This window comes from Notothenia rossii (genome assembly GCF_949606895.1).
Source record: "Notothenia rossii genome assembly, chromosome: 5".
NCBI lineage: Eukaryota > Metazoa > Chordata > Actinopteri > Perciformes > Nototheniidae > Notothenia > Notothenia rossii.
Window position 1 is genome coordinate 85,831,512 of NC_136903.1, and position 19,781 is coordinate 85,851,292.

General features: G+C 38.0%; 1 protein-coding gene across 10 annotated transcripts in view; it reads right to left on the bottom strand.

The window, feature by feature from the left end:
• The window catches only part of foxp1b (forkhead box P1b), a 197,784-nt gene extending 182,201 nt beyond the window's left edge, over window positions 1-15,583 (bottom strand). For 4 of the 10 annotated variants that reach the window (XM_079682636.1, XM_079682638.1, XM_079682633.1 and 1 more), the window contains exon 1: window positions 14,264-14,424. The gene's annotated coding sequence lies outside the window, so the exon portion shown is untranslated. Of the gene's footprint in view, window positions 1-14,263; window positions 14,427-14,483 lie in introns of those variants that run through there. The other 6 variants (XM_079682639.1, XM_079682637.1, XM_079682641.1 and 3 more) reach the window with 4 other exon arrangements.
• Between the last annotated feature and the right edge of the window lie 4,198 nt (window positions 15,584-19,781).

Here is a 19,781-nt window from a genome sequence, read left to right on the forward strand (position 1 = left end):
ACAGTTCCTCAAATTACTGACTACATTTGAACGCATCCCTGTGACCAGCTCTCATAGTATGCCTCTCGTCCAATGAAATGACTTGCTCGCTCTATGACGCGTTGAACCCAATGTGAGCAAATTACTGAGATTACTTCCAAGAAGTTGTTCACATTCTCAATTCTTTACGTTTAACGTTCGGTACGGGTATGTATACCGTTACACCCCTACTATCATGTAAAATGCACTTTTGTACGTCTTTTATACATGAATATGTGTCCCCTGTGTGTCAGGGAACTCACCAAGTGTCAGAAAACACAACCCTCTCTCTTTTGCTCCATACCCAAATCTCTAAAAACGGGGCTGCAACGGATCTGATACAGACTGATCCAGATTTGAAATATCTCTGACGTCAGAAACAAGGAGCTCCGCCTATATGGGCAACTTTCCACCAATCAGGAGAATGAGAAGTTGCAGTGGCATGGTAACAGCATGGTAACAGCATGGTAACAGCATGGTAACAGCACGGTAACAGCACGGTAAAAGCATGGTAACAGCATGGTAACATAACGCTCGTGCCTCGCCCCCTCCTTTGCAGGGGGGCGTGGTCAGCTGCAGCTCATTTGCCACAGAATCAGCCCATGCAAAAACAGGGCTGGAATAGAGCAAATAGAGCGAAATGAGGCATGGCTAAAATGCATGATCTGTTTGGTATTTTTTTTTTTTAAACTTCACAGACATGTTTTATATAGGTATGGCCCTACAATATATTATTGAAATATAGCATGATAGGTCCACTTTAACACAAAATGTTGTTATGGAAAAAAACTGGCAAAACCAGAAACCGCAGTTTAGACTTCTAAAAGAAAATTGGAATCAGCGAGAGTCTGATCCATGCAAAGCACATTCTGCCATTAATTCAACAAAAAAGGCATTCTGTTAGATCAGACCCGTTCACTATTAAAGCAAATGAGCACATACGAAAACAAGCTGCACAAAGTTTAAACTTAAACCAACATAAATAGTTTTTTTGCGAGAGCTTTCATTTTCAACACACTAAATGATGGACCGTCAAAATATAAACACAGAATTATCCACTATAATTAATAATGATTACCCCCAAGCATATGAACTGTTACACCCGTTAGCAACTGTATTATCTGTTTAGACAAGAACTTGTTTTTCCAAGTCTCTCAGTGGTCACATGATGTGGAAAAGCATTGCTTATTTATGGATCAGAGTCCAAACAAGAAGTGAGTGGCCTCGAAAAGCCTTACAATATTAACATATACAGAGTACGGCTGTGCATGTGCTGGACAAAGATCACAGAGTGAATTATTGAAACCACCATAAGTACAGTGCACCCTGAAAACACTCTGCCAGATGACATCTCCGGATGAATCATCAGCCGAGCAATGAGAAATGTCAGTTAGGCAATGAGAAACTGTCTCTGCCATTGTTTACATATTGACTGGCACTGTGTGGTCGGCCCTGATGAGAACAACACACACAGCGTCCGATGGCATGACCTCACTTGGTGGAAAAAGAGCTGTCACTGGGAGCCTGGTAGGAGGGTGTGGCGTTGCGATCAATGAAGGTGGAGGGACTTAAACAGAAACAAAAACAAATCTATTATTGGTCCCAAGGCATGAAATCATGCATTAGCTAAGCTCTAAGGCAGTCTGTCCACTCTTTACTGCTCACCACCATTCCTGTGTGTATGTGAAGTGAACACTGTGGCCTGCGAGGTATTTTAACACAGCTCTTCATAAAAGAGATCAGAGTGAAAGAGAATGAAGGATACAGAACGTTTCATCTGCCATCCATTTCTTATTCTAATGCAGCCATTAGGCTCTAAAAAGAGACTGCTCATCTATTCATTTTATGGGGAATTTGCAAAAAAAAGATGACACTGCAAGAGGGTTGGTCGGAGTGATTACAATTATTTGAATTAGCCCTTCAATCACCGCGTACGATTGTGTATGGAGTACACAGAAATGCACTCAAAATCATGGCTTGAAATCCTCGCTGTATACTGTATGAAAAGATTGATTCACTCATTTCTAACCGAGTTTGTTCTGGGCGCGAGGAATTGATTGGTCAACACATTAAAAGCTTCATACACTCCGTATACACGACATGAAAAGGCTTTTAGAAAAATATCCAATAACTCAGGATAGCTGATTGCTTAAAGCTCATCGTATTCACAGTGTTTACAACAGGTGCAGTAAAGCTCCAACAAAAGGCTGTAAACAGTAAATGGTTAACGGGAGCGAGGGAACGTCTGGGTAAAGCAGAAGGCACTGAAAACTCAAATATTTCATAAATAAGCTAATAAAAAGGGATATTGTGGTTGTTTTTATACAAAATCCCTTTATTTGAGCTAACCAGTTCACAATGCTGTCAATCTGTAACTGACTTGTTTTCCATTTTAAGGAATGATATAGTTACAGAGCACACACAAATTAAATTAAATGCAGTAACACTTATACAAAAAAATTAAAAAAAGATTACAATGATAAATAGTGAAAGGGTGAAGAAAATTCATTAAAAGGATATAATGAACAGATAATGGATAAATCAATCATTCTAATGTTAATTATTACTCCTTAGACTGTATGTTGTCCATTTTTACCGTCAAAGAAATTATCTTGATTTCCAATTTTCATATTTACATTTCATATTTTTTATTTAAAAGATCTTTCCATTTACAGTTCATCAGGTTATCCCCTTACATTAAATTCCTTGGGTTAGGGTTAGGGTTGAGTAAGAATATCGTTGTCTGGTTTTCGTCTTAGTAATCAGAGTAGGGTTTTTATTTAGAGAAATTCAAAAAATGAGTTGACGATTCTCTTATAAATAGGAATATTTCCCAGAACCTGCTTATATATTTACATGAACCAAATCTATGATGACGTTTTGCCTTCTGCTCACCACACTCTCTCTCAAGTGTTCTCAGTCTATTGACATTACTGCTGTTGTACAGAATTACGTTATTTCTCACGCTAGAGTTCCCGGAAGAAAACAAAGTTTCAGTTCCAGTTCCAGAGTCTCTTTCTCTCTCCCACTCTCTCTTGTTCTCTTTGTCTTGGTCTTTTTTTAGACCGGTTGGTAGTGCCTAAGATAGATGTCTTGTAAGCCACAATAACATTAAACAGAATTTCCATCCCTTATATAAACGTGCGTTCCCATTCATAAGAACGCTGAGGAGGTGTCTGGCTCGTGAAGTCAGTCGGTGTTAACCCTTTCAGGTCGGCTGCATAGCTTAATAAAAACAGATATGCAGGATGTGTTTCTGCTCATCGCTGAAGTCTATCCTAAAACCACGTCGAGTGTCTGCTTTTCTTCACCGCTGTAAACACTTGTTTTTCACAGATCACGTTTTCGCAGCCTACTGTTATGTCACCTGACTGCCAGTAAGCATGCTGACTGTCTCATGTAACAAGGGAATTCTACGAGCAGTCTATTACACAAAGGGTCTTCTATAACCATTCAAACTCCATTTAAGAGGAACTGACAACATGATTTGAGTATTCGTGCAGCTTTGGTGGATTCAATTGCATTTCATTGAAGTTGTGGGTTAGTGTGTTTTCCTTTTTTCTATAAATGAATGGAAAATTGCTATACTCATATAGTTTGCTATTGGTGTACTAGTGAGAGAGAGTCTTGTAATTCATCAGAATAAGAATATTTGATTCGAAATAATTCGATTTATTGATTTGATTTAAAGAAAGTTTGGGGCTCTCTGCTGGAACTGCTACCCCCGCGACCCGACCACGGATAAGCGGGAGAAGATGGATGGATGGATTTGATTTATCCCTGATGTGTCAATAGTTGCTTTTTTTGTTAATAATACAGTTCTAAAAGGGTCGGAAAAATATGTCAAATCTAGCAAAAACGTCCTAGCGATACTGTGTTTGTGGGTATGGGCACGAAAAAAAAACATGCAGCAAGTGAGAATTTGACTGGCAACATAATTGATTGATGAGACTGATGATGGCCAATAAGCATCACAAGCAAATACATAGTGTGATCATCATTTGTTTTTTTTATTTAAATATCCAAACATCATGACTTTGTGATCATGAGTTTTACTAAAACAAATGTCTCTACATGAAAAAGACCCTAACCCTACAAGACTTCCCAATGACACATTACTTAAAGTAAAATCATGTTGAAAGATCTTCTTCTGACTTATCACCCAGATCAGAGTAATAATCAAAGTGCTTCTTTTAAATCAGCTAAACAACAGAGAAAAAGTGTGCATCTAGTCAGAACATGCAGAAAATGGTGAGGCACATTACCTGCTTCAACACATAATCCCATCCCAGGATAATCTATTGGCCGAGGTGATAAACAAAAAAATAACCATCCTCGGCTGAGTGGTTTGGGAATGGAGCCCCACCCTGTTTACAACACTGAGAACAAAAACAAACTCCCTCCAAGGAGCCTGGGCAAATGCAAGTCACACACTGCAAGCATTACAGGCAAACAACAACAACGAGTGAGGATCTACTGGGAGAGCACGGCTATCAAACAACAAGGTGTGTGTCTCTCTGAGAGGCGGGAGAAAGTGTGTGAGGCAGGAAGAGGGAGGGAGAGAGAGAAAGGGAGAGTGGGAACTAATGCAATACCAATGTACATACAGTAAAAGAACAAGGAAAGCTAAGGTAGGTGAAGCAAGGGGGCATAAAGATTAACTTATAATACAACACATTGTATTAAATAGCCCTCCTGTGAGTGATTTGAGAGGACATTGTTTTTGGTCAAAGAACTTCAATTTTATGGCGAAATAACTACACATTTTTATGAGAACGTTAGAATAAAATAAAGATTTTAAGTCTCACGGTAATTACACTGAACAAAAATATAAATGCAACACTTTTGTTTTTGCTCCCATTTTTTATGAGATGAACTCAAAGATCTAAAACATTTTCTATATACACAAAATAACTGGTTAAACCCTAAAACATTTTTTAATGTGTCAGTGGGTGACATGTTAGGGTTAGGGTTAAACCTGACTGGTTTTCGGACCCCCCCCAGACCCCCCATATAAAATGTTTTAGATCTTTGAGTTCATCTCATGAAAAATGGGAGCAAAAACAAAAGTGTTGCATTTATATTTTTGTTCAGTGTAGAAACAGTGCCATGTGCACGGGATTATATAATACCAGAAAATTAAGAAAAAAGGAGGAATTAAATGCCATATAAGTACATCATAAATATCACAATTAGCATAACCCTAAAATAAAATAAAAATAAAAAACTAAAAACCATCAAAAGTCTGTTTTGGTCAGAGATCTAAAATCTTAAGGAGGAATGAACTTTAAAATAAATAAGTTACAAATATATATATTGAAAGTCTCAAGGGGAGAGATTAACAAAGTCAGGAACAGGGGTTGAAATAATGATACCACAAAAAGAGAAAGGTCATAAAAGTACATATATAAATCCAAATACTAATGTACTATACACGTTTATAATCATTTAAAATCAAAAGTAAGAAATATTAGATTAGTGATTAACATGAGTTTGTGTAATCTGTTAGTAAAGTAACCCTAAACTATGATTTGAGGGTGAGAGAAAGCGAGAGTAGGAACTAATTAAATATCAATATACAAACAGTCAAAGTACAGACTTGCTAAAGCCTAGTCGTGATCTCACTGTGAAGCACTTTGTGAATCCTTTCTGTGAAAAGTGCTATATAAATAAACTTTACTTACTTACTTACTAGCTTATTCAAAAAAAGCTTTCTGGTGAGACATCGATTACATCGCATACGTTACATTTGTTTAAAAAGGAGAAAATTGGTCAACTGAACTGATAAAAGTCCACATTTAGAATTGGTGATTAACATAAGTTGGTTGAAAGTGGAATTGAGCTGAAAACAAAGTCAAAAAACACCCCCCCCCCCACACCTCCAAAGTCTCAGGTCAACTGAATCATCAGGAGTCGGGGAAGATACCGTCACCACCTTCCACGAATAGCTCGCGAAAACCACATCAGTGTGACTTCAACGTGGCAGAGCCGGCAGCTTGAGAACACTCTCGCTCAATATCCAGGGGGACTCTGAATGAAGAGGTAATGAATCTCAGTTAACAAGGCCATTATCAGTGAAGGAACTACATCATCAGGAGGGACTCCAAATCCTCCAGGCCCTTACACACACTGGCCTTTTATTGTCGCTATTAACTGCTCAGGTATAACAAAAAAAGAAGATAAAAGTATCAGGCTTTTTGATCTGGTGCTGTACATCACCACAGTAAACAATGAGGCTGTATGAGGGGACACGGAGCCCAATTAGCCATCTCTGCCGTCAAGTATTTAAACAGCGTGCCAAGATGATAGCAGTAACCTGCATACTTTCATCTGTGCTCCACACTCATCAGCATGCTAGCACCTCCGCTGCTGCACTGCATCCTGGGTAATTACCGCTTCCCAATTACCACCCAGCTTGGTAAATATATATCAAATAAACAAGCAACAAACCGTCAATTAGGAGCACCCTTTCATAATGGGGGGTCCGAAATGATGTTTTTTAGCACGTGCCGAAGAAGGCTGGAGCATTGCACTTCAAAGCGGAGTTGCAGCGGTACATCTCACCATAACAGTTTGTAAAATACTAATGTTTCTGAGGCAATTATTGTACGTGTCTAATAGACGAGAGCAACACATCCGGGTGCTTCCCCCCCGCGTCAGGGCCCCACTCCTTTTTGGGTGAAAACATTCGCTCTCATTTGACTGGCGGAAAATACAGATTCTGAGTTTTTTCGTCGTTCACCACCAAAAATGTTGAATATCATGATCAACAAGATGATCTGATTTATGGTTAAATTAAAAAGCTACGGAGGAATGATGTCTGTTCAGTCTGCCGGTAGACAAGTGTCAGGCAGCAGGCTAACATTGAAAGTAGTTTTTCTAACACTCAAAATGGGATTTCCTTGGCTTATTAGTGTTTTATATTTGAATCTACAGTCACTACTTTGACTTTTAACATGACAAATGTTTACTTTGATGATTGACGCTACCTCATTAGTATCACCAGCAGTGACGTGCTCTCATCTATAGAGAGGTGAAGTCCCTCCCTTTCCGGGGGAGCTCCATGGGACCTTATTTCGTAAAAAGTATGTATTGAAGTCAATGGAGAGAGAAAGATTATCTTTTGATCCCGTTTGAATTGTGCCACGAATTACACATATGATGTTTGTCCATTTAAAAGATCATTTTGCAAGTCAAAAAAATGTAAATGTGTCTTAAAACTGTTAAGTAACACATTTTTTTGTGTGAAACCGCTCCATGAATTACAACTCCCATCTTGCAACACACACCAAGTCACGTCACGTTCGTCACGTTGGCACATTTCACTTCTTTCTTTCAGAATGAGGCGAAAAGTATTAAAAGAGGTGAAAATCACTCCAAGTCTGGGCATGTTGAGAGCTGTACATACACACAAGGGGAGTTAGTCTGTTCCGTAAGAGCCAGCATGCGGGACCGGGATTCTGGGATTTGTAGTCTTTCTAGTTGCGTATTTTTCATAGTCTTATATTTCAACAGTTTTACGACAAACTGTGACTTTTTTGACATGGAAATTATCTTTTAAATTGACAAACATCATATGTGTAATTCGTGGCACAATTCAAACGGGATCGAAAGATAATTTCTCTCTCCGTTGACTTCAATACATAATTTTTCCGAAATAAGGTCCCATGGGTCGGAAGTAGAAGGGCGGGACTTCTCCTCTCTATAGTGGTGAGTGATGACGTGGTTTGGTAGGCCGAGCAGGAAGTTAGCATCACAAGGGGTGACGTGACAAAAAGCAATGGGATATTTTTGATTTGATTTTGGAATATAGCAGAAAAATAACTGATGGTAAACACATATACAGTATGTAGCAGACTTTAAGGTCTTAATGGTTCAAGTGGACTAGTAATGAGCTTATGTTTGTTTTTCTGTGATGTTTTACCTTCACATTAACATAGTAAACGTTAGACAGTGTGCGTTACTATGGAAACAGAATGTTCAGAGTAACTGTTTCCAACAGTTTATTTGGTTGCGTTTTCAGCTGTGTTAATAAACCTTACAAACGTTGTAAAGATAAACGTTTATGTTTATGATACTCTAATGTTTTATTGAGCAGTATAATCACTGTGCGATAGTACGTAAATATATAAGGTAACAGTTCAAACAAACTACATCAGGGTCACATGACTTTACTTCACCACCGCTAAGCTAAAAGGTAGCTATTGTTCAGTATGATGATGTTTAGTTATCTCACTGAGTCACTCTTTAGCAACCACCATTGTTGAGACACATGGAAGCTTCAAATATTAAATCAGTGGGGGTAATTCATGTCGGAGAACAGAAGAAGAAACTGTTCAGCTTGTGTTAATTCAGGCTTTTAAAAAGAAACAAAAAAAACATGCTAAGTGCTAATTCATTTCCCAGTTTTAGGACTCATTCCTGCACCACTCTATCAGGAGGTGTTTAAGTTGACAAATGGGGCAAAATATACAACATGGAAACAGCCCTGCACCACAAAGACGAGTTCAAAAAGAAACATGGCCTTTTTTCTTCACAGACGAGTGAAGAGGGGACAGTAACATTGTTGAATTCAAAGGCGAGGAGAACAGCTGCAGAAACAGTCTGTCAACAAAATTTGCATTGCTGCTCTCTCCTCATCTCCATTACTCTCTCCTGTCTCTCCTCGAGCCCACGGAGCTGCCGGCTTAGATCTGAGTACTCTGATGGCTTATCACATAGCGAGCAGCAGGCTAAGCCGGAGTGATGCGCCCAAAAGACATGATCAAAGCGCACCAACTTTTCCACCCGGCAATGATGATGGAAGAGCTGGCCCTGCCATGTTGTGTTTCTTATTAGGGCTGCGACTGCCAACTGAAAACACAGCCAAGGAGTCAAGGATGAGGCCCTTAAAGATGTGCTACCGTAACCTTACTGTGCATTACGCTGCTGCTGCAGTTAACAGGGTTTAAGTGGTGGTATGTGACATCTCCACATTAGTCAGTTTCAGTTTTGCTGCTCTCTTTCTCATGTTGATTTAACAAGAGCTGCAGTCGTAAGAAGGCTTTGGCTATTTCCTGCTTTTATTTCATATCAAAGGGAATGTGTCGGGGCTTTGGACTAACAAAACAAGACTTGGAGAAATGTATGAATATTTTCTGATATTTTATTGACCAACAATAAAATGCCATAATAATAATCGCCTTTTATAGTATCTTAAGCTTTTAATGTGCAGCTTCAAGCATCCCCTTTTGGATAAGTCTTAATATTAGAGCAATTTGGTCCAAGTAAAGATTGTTACATTTCTCTCAGCAGTCTGTTACAAGCAGATAGATAACATAATATATGGTCCCTCACAACTAAACCAGAAATAAGCCACAACAACTGTACGAAAAAAAAAGCACATTTTCACCCAAAAAAACCTGAAGGATCATAAACTATCCAACCGAATGAAAAGTGATTTCTGGCAACGACAACACTAAAAAGAAAAAAAACTTTATAAAACACACAACTCTGAAGTGATGCTTCTTCTAAACCAGGGGTGTCAAACTCAAGGCCAGGGGGCCAAATCCGGCCCGTGACTTCATTTTCTGTGGCTTGCAAAGAATATTATATGTTTATTATACGGTTACATGATGATTTACAGAAGCACGTTACCCAAAAACGACATCTCCCACAATGCATCTCATTTTAGACTTTTTTTTCTTCTAAATATGCATTTTTTCTCAGAATTTGACTTTTTTTCTTAGAATGTTACTTTTTTTTCAAAATGTTACTTTTTTTTTTAAATGTCACTTGAGAGAAGAGACTTGCAATTATTTGCCCCAGACCTCTGCTTTCAGACGTTGTTAATTATTAAGTTATTACCCTATCTGATAATAATCCAATGCAGAGGCAATAATGTAATAAAATACATTATTTTATATATATATATATATATATATATATATATATATATATATATGTATTTTTATATAGTCTTAAAGTTACAACCGGCCCTTTGAGTGCAGCCATAATGCTGATGTGGACAGCGATTAAATTGAGTTTGACACCCCTGTTCTAAACTCTCACAAGTCATTGCGTCTATATAAAACATCCCATTAAGGTCACGTTTAAAAAATTGCTCAGGAATAGCCTCATTCCAACGTAAACTGAAATATGCATTAGTTTCTCTTCCCATGACAACATTTCTTATAGAAAACTGTAATGACGGACAACATATTGTTATTGTTACTATTATTAGGATCTTCAATACTTCCTCTGTGAACACTTTTAGGCCAAAAAGACAGGGACATCTTTTGTAAATGAGGATTTGTAGTTGTTTGAACTTTTGTAAATATTGTGAAGATTTAAACAGAAAGGATGAATCACTGACACCTCGTCTCCCCTGGCAAAATAAACAAATCCACTTTAAGAGTAATAACAGCCGCCTCTCAATGTAAACTTTCATCAAATTCTCTTAAATGTAAAAGCACATCATCCATCAGGTCCTGGGAGCCACATCATAAACACACACACTTACAAACATAGAGAGTGGACAGCTGATAGAAACAGGTGCTCAGGTTTCGCCTGGCAGCTGAGCGCAGTTTGGAGCATATGGCTGAGCCCTGGATGTCTGCCGGAAATGTTTGTATCTTACCTGTTTCAGTCCCAAAACAGACATGTGTTGTGTGCTATTAAAGAAGATCTGATGTTAGGTATTCTTTCTAGAAGGCTGTAGTACTTACTCAATACGGGAACAGGGAATGGTGTGCATTTGGTAGAATAGAAAGGGGTTAAAGAAAGTAACAAAAGGGTGAGGGGATGTAAAAGAAAGTTGAATGGGTTTCACCACACCACACTGCAAAGCAAACTTCCCTTAATTATTCATCCATCTGTTCCAATACTTCAAAATAACAACACTTCTAAAAACAAACTTAAACCAATGGATACAACCAAATATGCAGGATAATTCTATTAGGCCTAAATTATCAAATTATGATACATAATATTTATCCTTTTACGATACGTAATTATCGTGCGTATGGTCACGATCATTTATTCAATACTGATTTATTCTACGATGTATGAAAATGACCATGATAACTTTTACGTTACGATTTATTGTACGATACTGTACATTGATTTTTACGTTTGCAACATATCTTACCATATTGGAAATGACTTCGATATTTTTAACGATATTGACTTATCGTAGAATATATGGGCATGACCGCTTTCATTTTAACATGAACAACTTAGCCCTCAATATATGGACATGACCATGATAACTTTTACGTTATGATTTATCGTACGATATATGGACATGGATCATTTTTACGTTAACAACATATCTTACCATGTATGAAATTACTTCACAAAACGTTACGTTATTGACTTGACGTTCAATATATGGACACGAAATGTAGTTTTTACGTTAACGATCGTAAAATAATATGAAATTAGATCATTTGGACGTTATTGACTTATCGTGCGTAACGGACATGACTTTGACCATTTTTGAGATGCCATAACATTTTCTTAAATTGACAATATGTTTCCAGTCCAACAGCAGGTATCCTCACAAATCAAACTTAGATATTTTCCAACAATTGACACAATCTGTTTGCCATTGATGTGCTGTATTCCTGATACACAACACCAGCAGTCAACACATTTTTGCAAACTAATTGTAGTTGCATGAGCAAGGAGGACCTTTGCTGTCAGCATCCGTCCCTTCACTACGAACAGATGACACTAGAAGATAGTTATTAATGGCTGCATGGGTTAATGGTTGTCCTGAGCATTTGACTGTCTCCATAGAGACTGAGGAGCTCATCTGTCCACTCTCTGACCAGAAGCCAAGCCGGTGCTCGAGACACACGCACCTTAACCCTGGAAATAATGTGCTACTTTCCTTTTGTTATCACTTAATGCAGCTCTAATCAGCGTGCTGCAATCATATTCATATTGCGAGTAATCTTTTCCTTTGTCTGTGTGAATCAAACATGCAAAACTCACATGACAAATTCATTTACCAGAAAAATCCCTTTTATTCATCTGTCACTTGCCGTCTCGCTTTGTGCAAAAAGTGTCTCAAGCTGAACTGGTTCGAGGGCGTCTTGTATGCGAAATCAAATGAGGGGTGAAGCCGGAAAAATCAAATCTTAACACGAAACAGTAAGAAGCAAAAATGCAGGACCTTATTCCCACACTGGACCGAAAATAACTCTCCTTATCGTTCAGCTGCAAGCGAGGGGTGCACAGTCAGTTTACTGCACAGGGTATTTCAATGTGTGTTCACAAATACTGAGCCGTCAGATGAAAGAGAGGGCCGCTCCACTCAGGGATGGGAGTCCTCGTGATGAATGCATGAGCGACTGATTACTTTCTTACCAGTTGAACCTCGGCTCTCTACGAAAGAAGAGCCTGAAGTGGCAAAACTAGAAACAAGGGCTTTCGAAATAATACAAAATCCCAGATTGGTGCGTCAAGGATCTTTCATTGTTACGATGCATACAGCTGCTCTTCCTCAAATTTCAAGCATTTTTTTTTTTTTTTGTACTTGCCCCCCTGCCAACTCAATGTATTCAGTCATAGTACGGAGCAGAGAAAAGTAGAAGCAAACACAGGGGAGAGGGGACTGGTTTTCCCAGCAGAATGTCAGTATGTAGCGGCTGTGTCTAACAACAGGCCGAGAAAAAAGTTGCAAAGAAAGTTCATCCTGTGTTTTAAAACCTGGGTCAGCGTTTGCGAAGGTCCATTTCTGCATAAGTGAGCACACAAACCCCGGCGCCTGTTCAAATAGTGTGCAGCTCTCTCTCAGGCAGCTCATGACAACAGCCCAGCAGCAGCACTGTTTGATCTCCAATGTTTTCCTTAATCTGGGTTGTCAAGGTTCGCTTGTTGGAGGCTGTTTACTTTACTTCTCCTACAAAAAAGTGTTTTTTTTCCCTCAGACAATGACTAATCCAAAGACCAAGAAGGAGGGGAGCCCTGCCAGCAATAGTTGTTAAAGCTGCAGTTTCCCTTTTGTAAAACAATTCACATGGTTCTAGTCCAGCTGCAGACTTAACTGTAAAAAGAAATATTAGGGTAATTCTTGAGTGTGTAACGTTTACTCTAAATGGAAAATAATCTGCTTTAAAAAACTGTTTTCCGTCCAATTCTGTCTTTACAAACTAACAAATCCACATGGATTAAATACACAATATTTGTGTTTATATTCTGTATATACATTTGAAAGCAGCAGAGTAAAATTCATTATATTTCTAATTGTCTGAAATACACCTGTTTAGAAAATTGATCAAAAAGAAATTAGATATAAATATGTTATATATATGTTTATGTGCTTTTTAATGTATTTCTACAGGCTAATTATATTTCTAAGGACATTCCTTTTAGACAATAAATTAGGATGACATAACGTTAATTTTACAAACACACTATATCAATAACTGTTGATTTGACAAAAAAGTTACTATTTTTCAGAAGTGATAATAAAGCCTATTTACAGTTAATAAAAACTATTAACTTTAACCCACACTGGGGGTGACTTGACTGGCTAATAAACAGTTTACTTTTATAGCAGTACAGTTAAATAAAGCGTGTTAATTACTTAATGTTGAGTTTAAGTTACCACAGTTATAATGTATTATTTAAATCCTTTGTATTAGTCTGATGACAAGTTGACTGTAAGTGGAATATCCGCTATTAAAGTAACACTGCACACACACACACTGAAACACCAGCCTGTCACACCGCTGAAGCCGAACAGCGAAATAAACTTAGTCTGTTAGATACAACTATATAACAGATATTAAAACTATTGTCTCGGGCAGTAGTAAAGCTTCCTCCGGTCTCTCGCAGTTTGGAGGACAGCTAACACGTGGGGGGAAAGCTCCCTCTTTGGTGTAACTCCAAAGAAATCACGGCACTCAAACTTCCCTTTCCCCCGTTCAAACTTAACAACTTTTAACAGGTAGCGTTGTAATTATCACTTTTTTAACAAACTAGGGTTATGAAGGTGCATTTCCCTCGGGGGGTTGGATTTCATAGCCTCAACTAAGTTGCAACTTTCCAAAAAAAGTATAGGACACAACTCTCCAAAAACTACACTAAACAGCACTACCAGGCAGCCCACATGCTATTAATACAGGTGTTTCTTTATGACTTTATTGTAACAAATGTAGCAAAAACCGAAACTCCGTGTGTGTGCGTTTGCATCAGCAGGTAGCTAAAGACACGATACAGCAAATGTTAACAATAGGATAATAGTGAAACTTACCCGAAAGGCTTTTTTTTTTACAGCAGCTAACAGGCAGGGTACCGTTTCGCCAGTATGAGATAACGCGTGCAACAAATCAAACCGTAAACACCAACAATATCACTCCGCCCGCCTCTGGTCTGTTGGTGGCTGAGGTGGTGGTGCGGCGGAGGTGAGGAGGGAGGGGGGGACTAACTAACTCACTAACTTAACTACAAGGAGAAAAGAGATATCATCTTACCGAGGGCGTCGAAGAAGATCAACAAAATGTGGAGTTTCACACTCGCCGACTCGTTTCCCTCTGCCTCGTGCACAGAAAAGGCACTAGCTCCTCTGTTTCTTAATGTTCATATTAGATTTTTTTAACACGCCGAGCAAAGAAGGAGGAAAAAAAAGAAAAGAAGCAAGCATCGCGGATTTGGATGTTGTTGTTTTGATGTTCCAAGTCCGTGACGTCATATCCACCTGCTGTAAACAACGATCATTGCATCGCGGATCCTTCATAAGAAACATCACACAAGTACAATTCAGTAGCACTTAGTAGGTTCCTTTCTATGGGGAAATGTAATGATATGCATTAGTTTTAGCTCAAAGTGTGACAGGAGAGAGGGGGCTGTCAGAAAAGCTAAAATGTCTAAAGCTGACTAATTACATCTGAGGCAGAATGAACTTATTATTATTTCCAAAAAGATCTTCTTTTTTTGTATCTGAGGATCATCATAACTGTTCCAACATCTCACTGCAGAAACATGACATTATTTGAGATAATTACCAAAGATGTTTAAATCTCAAATGTGAGAAGTTTTAAACTATAATGTTTTTTTTAAATGACAGTGTGTATAACTAGAGGACAGTTTTATGATGTTGTCACTTGGCATGTGGGCCAATTCTTCATAATATGTTCAAGGTGGCATGCATCTTTTGCAACAAAGTAATTCAGAATCACTGCTTGACATTTTTGTTGTGGTTGAAAAGTTGTGTGCACTCCTAAATAGTCTTTCCTCAGCATGTCTGTCACAAGATGTGCAGAAAAACATTATGACAGTAATTAAAACCTCTGTCACTTGGCCCTTAAGAGGAGAATTACCACGTGCCAGTCCAACAGTCCAGTTAACAACTCATTGTAAAGCAACATTAATTTAACCTCAAGAGAAAATATGTTAAGTCCTTTTTTGTCCTTGGTCAAGGTCTTGAGGAGCACAGCTCATTTCGCTTTAAACGATATTCCATGTATCATTGCTGCATCTGTAGTGCTGCTGCTGATCTCTCTCATAGAGTCGGTTTGTGGGTAGAGAGCGCCACCCTCTGGCCGTGCACACACACAGGAACATAAATAGTTCCAAATAATGTGTTTTATACACATTTTACATACTTGTGTTTGTGTAGTACAATGTCCACATTTGTATTAGCCTATAGTCTATATATATTTTCAATTTTATTGCATTATTGCACATTTTTACTCAAATGCATAATTTGTATTTTATTGTATGTGTATCTTCTTATTGCAAATGTTTACTTAACCTATTTGAATATGTATATATAATTTATATTTAATTTTATTGTATTATGTTCTTATTCTTTAAATGTATATACATATTTTATTTACATTTATTTGTATTTTCTAATTTGAGATGTTTCTATTGTGTGTTTGTTTTGTTTCTACTCTTTTTATTTTCGCATTGTGTGCCATTTTAACATGCTGCTGTGACAAAAAGAACATCCCAAATTGAGATCAATAAAGTACATTCTATCTTATTTGTATGTATTTCTTTGTATTTCTTTTTAAATTCTGAAATGTAGTAACTGTCCTGAAACCTAATTTCCCTCGAGGACAAATAGAGAATTAATTATTGGCCTACACATCTCAGCTGAGACCTGTTATTATATTCATTTAATTCATTTATTTAGAACAGTTTAAAATACAAGCTGATGAGCTCTCTGAAGCTTAAGGGGCCGGAACACTTAATAAAGGTAAGTTAGGTAAGAATGGAGAAACCAGCTCGAGTGCGCTAGAATTTGAAAATACACAACCGGAAAAAATCTGCCACTTCCTTCAGACTTCCTCACAGAGCCCCTCCTCCAACACACACGAACGCGCACATGACCAATGAGGGCACGAGATAAGTTTGTGCACAGATTGAAGGCTGACAGGCAGGTAGGCCATCCAGTTATTTTAGCAGGGCTGGCTCAGATGATTGGTCGTGCTTTTTACAGCGCCACGGCTTCCAGAGATGACATTTTTTAATGTATTTATTGTCAAAGCATTTAATGTATTCATTGTATCGGGATGTTAAGAACATACCATGGAATATAACAAAAAGTGTTTCTGAAGTGAATTACCTACCCCACCTTTAACAGAGCGTATTTGCAAAATATGTTACCAACACATCTAGAATTGGAGAAAGTTCATGTATTATACAGAAACATTCACAAGCTAAAAACACCAAATAGGCTACCCCAAACTAATCAAACCGTAACATAGAAAGATCAGCAAACATTAATGTATCAGTCTTAACATAAAACAGATAAGATAATAAACACTGACACAGGACAAGTGAACATAATTGTACACTTTTAATAGATTTCAGAGTAGAATAACATGTGTGTTTCAAGCTATTTAGATTATAATTAAAAAAAATAATGCCTTTTTTTAGCATCCTTTGGACCAATGTGAGGAATCGTTTCAGAGTGGGCAAGTTTCAGAGTAACAATCAGAGGGCTCGTTCCAACCGGCGAATGACATTGCTCGTCCACCCAGCAAAAGAGGGCTCTTTTTTTTAACCAACGGGCAATCTGAGGGGTCTTTCCTTTGGGCCAATGAGAGGGCTCATTTCACCCTTTGGGCCAATCAGAAGACTTATCAGAGGGCTTGTTTCAACCAGTCTAAAAGAGGTCTTTCAACCGGCCAATCAGAATGCTTGTTTCACCATTTGGAACAATCAGAAGACTTATCAGAGGGCTTGTTTCAACCAGTCTAAAAGAGGTCTTTCAACCGGCCAATCAGAATGCTTGTTTCACCATTTGGAACAATCAGAAGACTTATCAGAGGGCTTGTTTCAACCAGTCTAAAAGAGGTCTTTCAACCGGCCAATCAGAATGCTTGTTTCACCATTTGGAACAATCAGAAGACTTATCAGAGGTCTTTCAATCGGCCAATCAGAATGCTTGTATCACCATTTGGAACAATCAGAAGACTTATCAGAGGGCTTGTTTCAACCAGTCTAAAAGAGGTCTTTCAACCGGCCAATCAGAATGCTTGTTTCACCATTTGGAACAATCAGAAGACTTATCAGAGGTCTTTCAACCGGCCAATCAGAATGCTTGTTTCACCATTTGGAACAATCAGACTGCTCTATTATTTAAGTCAATTAAATAGCTAATTTCAGAGGGCCAAACAGAGGGCTCTTTTTAGAGGGCTAAACAGAGCTCCTCTCAATCTTCGGGCCAATCAGAGGGCTCCTTTTACCCTTAGGGCTCATCAGAGGGCTCTATCCTTTGAGTGGCAGGTCTGTACATAATGTGTCCATTTGTTGAAACTCATGTTGTTTTATTGTGTTTCTCTCCGCAGTGAATTCATGTTGACATGCTTCTTGAAATGTAATCTCTGATGGTATAACATCACTCCCATTATACTGCTAACAGGATTTGCAGTTTTGCTGTGATTTGTATACTGAGCCCGTCTTTATAGGATTACTGCAGTTTTCAAAAGGTTGTAAACATGATTGTCTGATGTAATTAATGAGAAAAACTCTCACACATGATCTTTGTAATTCTTCAGTGTCTCGATCTGCATGTCAATACTGGCTCCACGAGCCCAGCAGCCAGTGTGTCTGCCTCTGAATGTATTATCCTGTTTGTCGGTGTGTTGTGTGGATTAAGGCCCTGACTGGATGGAGTGTAGTTACAAATTAATTGAGGATCACTATCAGTTACGTAACAGGCTCTCCACACACACGCGTGCACACAACAAAGTAATTAGCTTTCTGTTAATTAGGTAATTAAGCATCTGAATAGGAGCTCCTCTTGATTTCCAAAGGGGGAAGGATGGCTTTCATTCGGTGTTTTTCCCCTGCTGCTCGGGGCGAAACATTCAGACTGTAATGAAAGGGAGAAGCTGTGCACATAATGACCAATAAAGCATGAAAGGAGGACAGACTTAAAGGACAGGACATTTTGTTTCTGCAGTTGTACGTGTTGTTGTGCAATGTCTTTTTTTTATTTGTCATATAAAATAAACCACAAAACATCAATAAAGCAATATCCAGAAAACTATGAAATAAAAAAAATTACAGTTACTTATAGGAAACATTATTATATACAGAAAAATGTTTTTAAAGTTCATTACTTTTCAATAAATCATCTCTAAATGTTAATATCATTATAAATAACCTTTCAATAAGAACATGAAAATATACTCAGTACAATATATTATTTATATTGGGTAAATTGAAGTGGAAAAGTTGTGCAGTTGCAAAATTAAATACCAATACAGATCACAAACTTATTTAGTTTTTGTATTTGCACATTTATTATGTGGGTGATAAATTATGACAATATCTAGATTTTAAGTATAATTGTTCTGGTTTGACAGCATCATGATACTGTCTTTATAAAACACATTCCCAAGAATCAAGTGTCCTTGCAAATGAAGCTTAACTTGTAACGTAGGATTTGCGTTTGAAATGCAGCACAAAGGTCAGGTGTCAGAGTAGATCACAGAGCAACAGGAGCGTTTCTCTAAAGATCAAGAGGATTTTCTGCTGCGGGGATCAGCTGCTCTTTCCCCTTCAGACATTACAGAAATGTTTCTGAACGGCCGGCCTGTGGATGCTTATTATGTCTGACCGTGGATTTGGTTCCATGATAAGTGTGCTTCTGGTTTCTTAACCATTAAAGGGTCTGATAAAGTGCAGCTCGGTGTGGGCACGGTGAGCTCAGAGAGGAGGTGGATGCCTTTTATAACCACATGGGAGAGAGACACTTTAATGTGTGTGTGAGTGCCAGGTGTGATTCACATGGGGCGATTGGGCACATAAGGGGGGGGGGGGAAGGACACATTTAGAGTATGTGTGTGTTTGTTTGATCCGGATGGTTACTAATTCCTTTTCTTTATGGCAGTCATTTTTGACCGGGAACACCATGGGTGTTACAAAGTTGACTAAATCATCCAAAATTCAATGAAAGTGGTGATCAGCCATTTTATATGTTCAAATGTCTAATAATAACAAAATAACTGTTGGGTTTTTTATTTTTTGCTTTGAATCAACCCCTAAAATGGTACATATATTATTCTATATTCATATGTATCTCCCTCATAGATGTCAATATAATGATGAACGCAATAAACTGTGCTCCACTGTCGGACACAACGTTTAAATAAATATTATATCCTTATATTTATCAGTATTCAATATTTTATAGTTAAAAAAAAACCTTTTGGCACTCATCGATGACATGGTCTAGAAATATAGTGGACCAATCATACGGTAGGCTACAATCAAATTAACACATGTTGACTGAAACTGATTTAATATTTAAA